Here is a 7,741-nt window from a genome sequence, read left to right as displayed (position 1 = left end):
GCCTATGGTACAAGGATGCAGGGAAAATGAAGGGTGACTTTAATCTTTGTTTCCTAACAGCAGAGGGTGCCACAGTGTTTCTGGTGACAGGAATCTTCTGTGCAAAATGATTTTTTTTCTGACCTGGTACTTAAAAATAAGAGCATGTGGAGAATAGGAAAGGATTAAAGATGGCAATGTGAGAGGTGAGACAGAGACCTCCTCCTAAAACCACATACAATATGAAAATATAATTAATGCAACTAATCCTGAAAGAGCAACAGGAAAGAAGGCTGCACCAGATGGCATACACCTGGAGGAAAGAACAGACCTGATGAACAGGGTTACCAAAGCCATGATCCGGTGGGACCCAAGCCCTTCCCCCACCCTAGTTCACTGGTGGGAGGAAGAGAAACAGAGCAGGGAGGGAGTGGAGGTGTGGGACTGTTGAACATGGGAGATCTGCTCTGGAAGCACGAACCTACATTGCATGGTGCACTGGTGATTAGTGGGGTTGAAAAGCTAAGGCAGAATACCTGGAGAGACTTGAGATTCTAGCTGCTTGTGGAAAACAAGTGATCCATATCCGGCTGAACTGGGCAGGCAATCTGAGAGACTTCCTAAAAGCAAGAGGGCTGCTAAGGTGCAAGGACTGCACAGAGCTTAGTGCTCAGGAGAAAGGACAGGTAAACAAAATTGTCCAGGTGTACTCTGCCCAGCAGGTTGGGAACTTTAATGGTCTTCAGGCACTCCATCTCCCTGGCTGGCTACATAGCTCCAAGGACCCCAACCACGATACCCAGCCTGCTGCACCTTCCACCCAGCCAGCCTGCACCTGACTTGTATACAGGCAGTCCCTGCCATGGCATCAGGCCAGGCAGAGGGAAGCCCTGCCAACAGCAGCTACAAACGCAAAGCACAGAGGCTTACGCCTGGGTGTCCAGCCCACTGGTTCTGGCAGTGGAGATAGGCATAGCAGCTGGGCAGCAGTTAACAGTTCTTTCCTACCCCCAGGCACCACACCACTCCCCTGTGACTCCAGACATCACTCCAGGGGCTGAGCAGCTCCAGACAGTAGAGCTTCTGGGCACTAGAGGGCATCACACATAAATATGAAACTTCAAAGGAACCTGGTTCAAAGCAAAATCTAAACAACACCAGAAAAAGGATTGAGTGAGAATGAACTAATAAAGCTTCCTGAAAGATATTTCAAAATAAAAATCATAAACATGCTCATGGAAGTACAGAAAAATATTCAAGAACTCAGGAATGAATTCCAGTGAGAGATCCAATCATTGAGGAACACAATGGAGGGTATTAAAAGCAGATTAGATACAGTGAAGAAGAGGATAAATGAAATAGAAATTAGAGAAGGGGAATAAAAAGCAGCTGAGGCACAGAGAGAAAAAGCATTTCTAGGAATGAAAGAATACTGAGAACTGTGTGACCAAACCAAACGGAACAGTATTTGCATTATAAGGGTACCAGAAGAAGAAGAGAGATAAAAATGGATAGAAAGTGTCTTTGAGGAAGTAATTGCTGAAAACTTCCCCAATCTGGGGAAGGAGATAGTCTCTCAGGCCATGGAGATCCACAGATCTTCCAACACAAGGGACCCAAGGAAGACAACACCAAGACACATAGTAATTAAAATGGGAAAGATCAAGGATAAGGACAGACTGTTAAAAGCAGCCAGAGGCAGAAATAAGATCACATTCAAAGAAAAGCCCATCAGGCTAACATCAGACTTCTCAGCAGAAACCTTACAGGCCAGAAGGGAGTGGCATGATGTATTTAATGTCATGAAGCAGAAGGGCCTGGAACCAAGATTACTTTATCCAGTGAGATTATCATTTAAATTTGAAGGAGGGAATTAAACAATTTCCAGATAAGCAAAAGCTGAGAGAATTTAGCTCCCACAAACCATCTCTACAGTGTATTTTGGAAGGACTGCTATAGATGGAAGTGTTCCTAAGGTTAAGTAGCTGTCACCACAGGTAATAAAAAGGGATAGACTAAGAGTATAGAATATAATGCCTAATATATAAAGAATGGAGGAGGAAGAAAAGGAGGGAAAAAAATAAAGAACCTTTAGAATGTGTTTGTCATAGCAAATTAAGTGAGTTAAGTTAGACTTTTAGATAGTAAGGAAGTTACCCTTAAACCTTTGATAACCACGAATCTAAAGCCTGCAACAGCAATAAATACATACCTATCAATAATCACCCTAAATGTAAATGGTCTGAATGCACCAATCAAAAGACACGGAGTCACTGAGTGGATAAAAAAACAAGACCCAACTATATGCTGCCTACAAGAGACTCACTTCAAACCCAAAGACATACACAGACTAAAAGTGAAGGGATCGAAAAAGATATTTCATGAAACTAATAGGGAGAAAAAAGCAGGAGTTGCAGTACTTGTCTCAGACAAAATAGATTTTAAAACAAAGAAAGTCCCAAGAGACAAAGAGGACATTACATAATGATAAACGGGTCAATCCAACAAGAAAATATAACTATTATAAATATCTATGCACCCAACACAGGAGCACCTACATAGGTGAAACAAATACTAACTGAATTAAAAGGGGAAATACAATGCAATGCATTCATTCTAGGAGACTTCAACACTCCACTCACTCCAAAGGACAGATCATCCAGACAGAAAATAAGAAAGGAGACAGGCATTGAACAACAGATTAGAACAGATGGACCTAACAGACATCTACAGAACTCTACACGCAAAACCAGCAGGATACACATTCTTCTCAAGTGCACATGGAACATTTTCAAGAATAGATCATATACTAGGCCACAAAAAGAGCCTCGGTAAATTCAAAAAGATTGAAAATTGTACCAACTAGCTTCTCAGACCACAAAGGTGGTATGAAACTCGAAATAAATTAAGAACAATCCCATATGAACAGTCTAAACTCACAATTAACAAAACTAAAAAAAGAACAGATGAGGCCCAAAGTCAGTAGAAGGAGGGACATAATAAAGATTAGAGCAGAAATAAATAAAATCGAGAAGAATGAAACAAAGAATCAATGAAAGCAAGAGCTGATGTTCGAGAAAATAAAGAAAACAGATAAACCCCTAGCCAGACTTATGAAGAAAAAAAGAGAGTTTACATACATTAACAGAATCAAAAATGAGAAAGGAAAAATCACTATGGACACCACAAAAGTAAAAAGAATTGTTAGAGAATACTATGAAAAATCATATGCTAACAAACTGGATAACCTAGAAGAAATGGACAACTTTCTAGAAAAATACAACCTTCCAAGATGACCCAGAAAGAAACTGAAAATCTGAACAGACCGATTACTAGCAATGATATTGAATTGGTAATAAAAAAACTACCAAAGATTTTCTGGATTAAAGATGGCGCTGTGAGAGGAGAGACAGAGGCTTCCTCCTAAAACTGGATACAATTAGAAAATTTAATTGGCGCAACTAATCCTGAGAGAGCATCAGGAAAGAGGATGTGTCAGACTGCACACACCTGGAGAAAAGAGCAGACCTCAGCGAACGGGGTAACGTACCAGAGCTGTGGCTCCGCGGGACCCAAGCCCTTCCCCCACCCCAGCTCACCGGCGGGAGGAAGACAAATGGAGCAGGGAGGGAGTGGAAGGCTTGGGACTGCTGAATAACTAGCTCTGGAGATCTGCGCTGGGAGCACAAACCTACATTCCATGGTGCTTTCATGAGACTCGCATGACTACGGGTTGGAAAGTTAATACAGGCAGAGTTCCTGGGGAGACTGGGATTCTGGCTGCTTGCGGAAAGCAGGGATTCATATCTGGCTGCTCTGGGACAAAAACTTATACCTGTGTGCCTGGCCCACTGGCTTAGGCAGTGGAGACAGGCACAGGAGCCAGGAGGAGGGGAACAGCTCTTTCCTACCCCCAGTACTGCTCCCCTGTGACCCCCGACATTGCTTCAGGGGCTCAGCAGCTCCAGAATAGAGCTTCTGGACACTAGAGGGCGCCATATACAAACATGAAACGCCAAAGGAACCTTGTCCAGAGTAAAATTGTTAATACAACTCCCGAGAAAGATTTAAATGATATGGACCTCGTGACTCTTCCTGAAAGGGAGTTCAAAATAAAAATCATCAACATCCTAATGGAGGTACAGAAAGACATCCAAGAACTCAGGAATGAATTTAGGTCAGAGATCCAATCGTTAAAGAGCACGATAGAGGGTATTAAAAGCAGGTTGGATATGGTGGAGGAGACAATAAAAGAAATAGAAACTAGAGAAGAGGAACACAAAGAAGCTGAGGCACAGAGAGAAAAAAGGATCTCTAAAAATGAAAGAATATTGAGAGAACTGTGTGACCAATCCAAGCGGAACAATATTCGCATTATAGGGATACCAGAAGAAGAAGAGAGAGAAAGGGATAGAAAGTGTCTTTGAGGAGGTAGTTGCTGAGAGCTTCCCCAATCTGGGGAAGGAGATACTCTCTCAGGCCATGGAGATCCACAGATCTCCCAACACAAGGGACCCAAGGAAGACTACAGCAAGACACATAGTAATTAAAATGGGAAAGATCAAGGATAAGGACAGACTGTTAAAAGCAGCCAGAGGCAGAAATAAGATCACATACAAAGAAAAGCCCATCAGACTAACAACAGACTTCTCAGCAGAAACCTTACAGGCCAGAAGGGAGTGGCATGATGTATTTAATGCCATGAAGCAGAAGGGCCTGGAACCAAGATTACATTATCCAGTGAGATTATCATTTAAATTTGAAGGATGGATTAAACAATTTCCAGATAAGCAAAAGCTGAGAGAGTTTACCTCCCACAAACCATCTCTGCAGTCTATTTTGGAGGGACTGCTATAGATGGAAGTGTTCCGAGGGTTGGATAGCTGTCAGCAGAGGTAGTAAAATCATGGTAGGGAGGGTGGAGCAGCTGATTGCGAGGGAAATGCAAAATTAAATTGACTATCCCCAAAGCCAATCAAGGGATAGAGGAAAAGTATAGAATCTGATACCTAATACATAAAGAATTAAGGAGGAAGAAAAAGGAGGAGAAATAGAAAAGAACCTTTAGATTGTGTTTGTAACAGCATACTAAGTGAGTTAAGTTGGTCTCTTAGATAGCAAGGAAAGTAACCTGGAAGCTTTGGTAACCACGAATCTAAAGCCTGAAATGGCAATAAGTACATACCTATCGATAATCACCCTAAATGTAAATGGACTGAATGCACCAATCAAAAGACATAGAGTTACTGAATGGATAAAAAAACAAGACCCATCTATATGCTGCTTACAAGAGACTCACCTCAAACCCAAAGACATGCACAGACTAAAAGTCAAGGGATGGAAAAAGATATTTCATGCAAAAAATAGGGAGAAAAAAGCAGGAGTTGCAGTACTAGTATCAGACAAAACAGACTTCAAAACAAAGAAAGTAACAAGAGATAAAGAAGGACATTACATAATGATAAAGGGCTCAGTCCAGCAAGTGGATATAACCATTATAAATATATATGCACCCAACACAGGAGCACCAGCATATGTGAAACAAATACTAACAGAACTAAAGGAGGAAATAGACTGCAATGCATTCATTTTAGGAGATTTCAACACACCATTCACTCCAAAGGACAGATCCACCAGACAGAAAATAAGTAAGGACACAGAGGCACTGAACAACACACTAGAACACATGGACCTAATAGACATCTATAGAACTCTACACCCAAAAGCAACAGGATACACATTCTTCTCAAGTGCACATGGAACATTCTCCAGAGTAGACCACATACTAGGCCACAAAAAGAGCCTCAGAAAATTAAAAAAGACTGAAATCCTACCAACCAACTTTTCAGATCAAAAAGGTATAAAACTAGAAATAAATTGTACCAAGAAAGCAAAAAGGTTCACAAACACATGGAGGCTTAACAACACGCTTCTAAATAGTCAATGGATCAATGACCAAATTAAAATGGAGATCCAGCAATATATGGAAATAAAAGACAACAACAACACAAAGCCCCAACTTCTGTGAGACACAGCGAAAGCTGTCTTAAGAGGAAAGTATATAGCAATCCATGCATATTTAAAGAAGGAAGAACAAACCCAAATGAATAGTCTAACATCACAGTTATCAAAATTGTAAAAAGAAGAACAAATGAGGCCTAAGGACAGCAGAAGGAGGGACATAATAAAGATCAGAGAAGAAATAAACAAAATTGAGAAGAATAAAATAATAGAAAAAAATCAATGAAACCAAGAGCTGGTTCTTTGAGAAAATAAACAAAATAGATAAGCCTCTATCCAGACTTATTAAGAGAAAAAGAGAATCAACACACATCAACAGATTCAGAAGTGAGAAAGGAAGCATCACGACAGACCCACAGAAATACAAAGAATTATTAGAGACTACTATGAAAACCTACATGCTAAGAAGCTGGAAAACCTAGAAGAAATGGACAACTTCTTAGAAAAATACATCCTTCCAAGACTGACCAAGGAAGAAACACAAAATCTAAACAAACCAATTATCAGCAAAGAAATTGAAGGGGTAATCAAAAAACTACACAAGAAAAAAACCCCTGGGCCAGATGGATTTACCTCGGAATTTTATCAGACATACAGAGAAGATATAATACCCATTCTCCTTAAAGTTTTCCAAAAATAGAAGAGGAGGGAATACTCCCAAACACATTCTATGAAGCCAACATCACCCTAATACCAAAACCAGGCAAAGACCCCACCAAAAAAGAAAATTACAGACCAATATCCCTGATGAATGTAGATGCAAAAATACTCAATAAAATATTAGCAAACTGAATTCAAAAATACATCACAAGGATCATACACCACGACCAAGTGGGATTCCTCCCAGGGATGCAAGGATGGTACAACATTTGAAAATCCATCAACATCATCCACCACATCAACAAAAAGAAAGACAAAAACCACATGATCATCTCCATAGATGCTGAAAAACCGTTTGACAAAATTCAACATCCATTCATGATAAAAACTCTCAGCAAAATGAGTATAGAGGGCAAGTACCTCAACATAATAAAGGCCATATACGATAAACCCACAGCCAACATCATACTGAACAGTGAGAAGCTGAAAGCTTTTCCTCTGAGATCGGGAACAAGACAGGGATGCCCACTCTCCCTACTGTTATTTAACATAGCACTGGAGGTCCTAGCTACAGCATTTAGACAAAACAAAGAAATACAAGGAATCCAGATTGGTAAAGAAGAAGTTAAACTGTCACTATTTGCAGATGACATAAGATATTGTACATAAAAAACCCTAAAGACTCCACTCCAAAACTACTAGAACTGATATTGGAATACAGCAAAGTTGCAGGATACAAAATCAACACGCAGAAATCTGTGGCTTTCCTATACACTAACAATGAGCCAATAGAAAGAGAAATCAGGAAAACAATTCCATTCACAATTGCATCAAAAAGAATAAAATACCTAGGAATCAACCTAACCAAGGAAGTGAAAGACCTATACCCTGACAACTATAAGACACTCTTAAGAGAAGTTAAAGAGGACAGTAACAAATGGAACTCATCCCACACTCTTGGTTAGGAAGAATTAATATCGTCAAAATGGCCATCCTTCCCAAAGCAATATACAGATTTGATGCAATCCCTATCAAATTACCAACAACATTCTTCAATGAACTGGAACAAATAGTTCAAAAATTCATATGGAAACACCAAAGACCCCGAATAGCCAAAGCAATCCTGAGAAAGAAGAACAAA

This window comes from Manis pentadactyla, chromosome 5, assembly GCF_030020395.1.
Source record: "Manis pentadactyla isolate mManPen7 chromosome 5, mManPen7.hap1, whole genome shotgun sequence".
Classification (NCBI taxonomy): domain Eukaryota; kingdom Metazoa; phylum Chordata; class Mammalia; order Pholidota; family Manidae; genus Manis; species Manis pentadactyla.
Note: the sequence above shows the minus strand (reverse complement) of the source record.